The following is a 4,206-nucleotide window of genomic DNA, read 5'->3' on the forward strand; positions in this document are numbered from 1 at the left end:
AACGAGTCCAAATGACATTCCGAAGCATTTAAACCGATATCCAAGTTTTATTTCAGCAATTTAGCTCCTCTAAATCAAAGCTTGAAGATTTCATGCAAGGCTATTTCTCCTTTTTAGGAAAATAGTTATTGAAGTACTTAAATGTAAACAGTCTACTTAATGGAGGACTATTTTGTAAAATAGAGACCTAGGGTTTCCTAGGATATAAAAAGAATGAGAGAAGAGAAGGGGAGCAGCCAGCCAAGGAGAGAAAAACGCCCCCTTCCTCTAAGAAACCCTAAATTATGCATTCTTTCTTCTTTTTGATTAGTTGTTCAACAAACATGCAAGGCTAAACACTTTTTCTTGGTTGCAAGGACACGGAAACCTTTGGATTTCAAGAACTGTGAGATTTATTTTACCTTTTCTTTTCAGTTTATATGATGAATATGTTTGTTCTCCTATGCTTATTTTTCCTATGATTGTTTATTTTAATTGCTAGAGCGGACTCTAAGTTATTATTGTAGACAATCTATTGTTAAGTTTGATATCAAAACCGGAGTTGTGGTATATGAACTTGTGAAGCAACTGAGTTTAATAATTGTGGCGGATCTACGTTATTAATCTTAGGGAGAACATTCAATCAAATCAAACATAGACTGCGGATAGTTATGTTTTCTTGATTAATCAACTTATCTAGTTCTTAAGGCTGCCATTGAATTAAATTACTAGTGCGGACACTGTGGTTGTTTGATGGTTAGGGCTAGTTATACGGCGGATCCGTTAACTAACCAATGTTAAGAAGAGATAAATATTCAGAATATAAATTGATGTTTCGTTTCCATGATCAGTTCTGATTTCTGTAGGTGGATGTGTGCTTGTGACCAAGGTTTGTTCTCTTGATAATTTTCTGATTTTATTAAATTTAGTTTGATAGTTTTCTGTTTTCTTTTGCTTTAGCCTAGATAACGTCCAACCCCCCCCAAATTGCATATCATCTAGCATAAAAATCTGACTTGAATCTTCCTCGTGGGATCGACCCCTTGCTTGCTCTATACTATCTTGTGTGTTGTGTTTGAAGCTAGGGTAATTAATTTGTGCGACCGCGACATCGCAACAACTATCAAACAAAATTTAATAAAATCAGAAAATTATCAAGAGAACAAACCTTAGTCAAAAGCAAACATCCACTTACAGAAATCAGAACTGATCATGGAAACAAAACATCAATTTATATTCTGAATATTTATCTCTTTTTAACATTGGTTAGTTAACGGATCCGCCGTATAACTAACCCTAACCATCAAACAACCACAGTGTCCACACTAGTAATTTAATTCAATGGCAGCCTTAAGAACTAGATAAGTTGATTAATCAAGAAAACATAACTGTTCGCAGTCTATGTTTGATTTGATTGAATGTTCTCCCTAAGATTAATAACGTAGATTCACCACAATTATTAAACTCAGTTGCTTTACAAGTTCATATACCACAACTCCGGTTTTGATATCAAACTTAGTAATAGATTGTCTACAATAATAACTTAGAGTCCGCTCTAACAATTAAAATAAACAATCATAGGAAAAATAAGCATAGAAGAACAAACATATTCATCATATAAACTGAAAAGAAAAGGTAAAATAAATCTCACAGTTCTTGAAATCCAAAGGTTTCCGTGTCCTTGCAACCAAGAAAAAATGTTTAGTCTTGCATGTTTGTTGAACAACTAATCAAAAAGAAGGAAGAATGCATAATTTAGGGTTTCTTAGAGGAAAGGGGTGTTTTTCTCTTCTTCGCTGGCTGCCCCCCCCCCCTCTTCTCTCATTCTTTTTATATCATAGGAAACCCTAGTCTCTATTTTACAAAATAGTCCTCTCTTAAGTAGACAGTTTACATTTAAGTACTTCAATAACTATTTTCCTAAAAAAGAAGAAATAGCCTTGCATGAAATCTTCAAGCTTTGACTTGGAGGATCTAAATTGCTGAAATAAAAACTTGAATATCGGTTTAGATGCTTCGGAATGTAATTTGGACTCGTTTATTCATGAAACCTGTTTGTTGGCAGAATTTAATTTTCATCTTTGAAACATCATATCTCTCTCATATGACATCGTTTCTGGATGAAATTTGGAGCGTTTATAGACCTTTGAGTCAGGAATCCAAAAAACATTAGTTTGAATCAATTGGACTTCTGTAGCTCCAGATATTCAAGTTGTAATGGCCGAAGGTCAACATTGGCAGATTGCGAGATTTGATTTTGAAAGCTACGATTTCCATGCTCTTCCTTATTTTATTTTCTTGCCTTAGATGTCCTGAAAGGTATGGATGTTAGCTTTTTAATGTCACTAGAATCACTTCATTTCAACCTCTAGAGCTCACGCTCTACACAAAACATTGACTGAAGGTCAAATCTGTCAATTATCTCCAATTTACTTCTTTTTGCATCTTTCATCCAAAAGTGCCTTCAAAACATAAAATAAAGAATATCAAGGCATTTTATATATAAAACATAGGCAAAACACTAGTTAAATGTGGGTTAAACTATCGAATAATATGGTTGCATCATTTTTCATAGGGTGTGCATTCCAAAGCAATATATCACAAATAAACTAGTAATGCATAAAGACATTTATCCATATCCAACATACATGTATGAGCAGGATAAAACATGATAAGACAAAAAAACCAAATGCAAAAATTTAAACACATCAATTCAAATAAACCACATAAAACACACAAAGCCTAGTTCAATGCTGTCAAAAACAAAATTTCCTAGTGGAGTCGCCATTATGTCGCACATGGGCGTATGGTATAACGGGGCATCGGGATCGAGGATTCGACACTGATGAGAACCTCGTGATCACGTGGTCACGCAACCCACACGCAAAGACACCAATTCCTGGAAAGCCAAGTAAATCAGGTTTGGTAGGAGTGTGACACAAAGATAACTTGTACCTAGGCACCAGCACTATTGAAAACAGAGACCCCCACCCAACAAATATTGATTCACGAATGAGAAGTATAAGGATGATGCCACGAAGACAGTTGTTCTTCGATAAGTCGTTTTCAGTTCTTTAGAGAATCAAGGAAGGGAGATTATCCCACCAACACACAATAAGTGCAGCAAAGAAGTTTATTGATCTGAAAATTGCGTCCCCTTACATGTTTGGTTATGCCTTTATTTATACTGACTCTAGACATAAAAAAACCCTAATGGACCCCCCTTAGGTGGACTTATATGAAGCCCACTTACAATTGACCCAAATAAGTAATAATAACCCAAAAACTAAGAAGAAAATAATAAAAATAATAAAATTCTGAAAATTATCATGCTAAATATGCTAGAATCAGATTTGTCACCCTTAAGAAGTCCCAAATAAACTAGGACAAATCTGATTTGGGAAAATTTGTGTTGCCGCCCCCCCTTGATGTCCTTGATTAGCTTGGATTTCCTTATTTAACTTTGACAAATAAGAAAAAAAATTTCCTCATTTGTTGCTGATTTAATTACTTTCCTTCATAAGTTAAGAAAAGCATTAAATAGTCCTCCTCTCTTTAGGAATAAAATATGGCCAACTTCCTTACTTAATTAGGAGAATCAATTGCTGACTTTTCATCCTTGTAGCATTAGGAAAAACAAGCCTAACAAGGCTGGTATTGGGTCGGACACATCAACCCCATGTTCCACATGAATTGGGCTCTTCTTGGACCTGAACTAGATGGATTAAAGGCTGCCCTTCATGCTCCTTAAATTTCTCAAGCCCATCTAGGTTCATTTTGCTCCATATGTTCTGAACAAGCCCATTCAATGCTTCTTTAAGCTTCTTTGCCCTAGCTCTTGTGATTGGCCCAATTGGCACCTCCAATGGGTCGTTGGCATGATTACGCTTGGTGTTGGGCTGATCCGTATCAGACACCTTATTGTTTAGCTGTTTGGTTTAGGGTCACTAGGAGACCTGGATGTACTGATCTTATCAGAAATTTCAAGGGTAAGGAACTGGTTGTGGTTAAGAAAAGTATTAGCACCCTTATTGCACCTTACCTGAGGTAAGCTACATTGTATGATCTAGATATGGTTTAAAGTTTTGATGGGTTCCTAACCGATGGTCTGTTTATGGCTTAGAATAAAGATTTACTCTCATGAATAAATCTGACATTTTGAATTTATTATGGGCATGTATAGTCAAATCAATTCTTTTAGGAAGGGTTTATATAGGTGCGCTAACA

Source organism: Populus nigra, chromosome 17 (assembly GCF_951802175.1).
Source record: "Populus nigra chromosome 17, ddPopNigr1.1, whole genome shotgun sequence".
NCBI classification, from domain to species: Eukaryota; Viridiplantae; Streptophyta; class Magnoliopsida; order Malpighiales; family Salicaceae; genus Populus; species Populus nigra.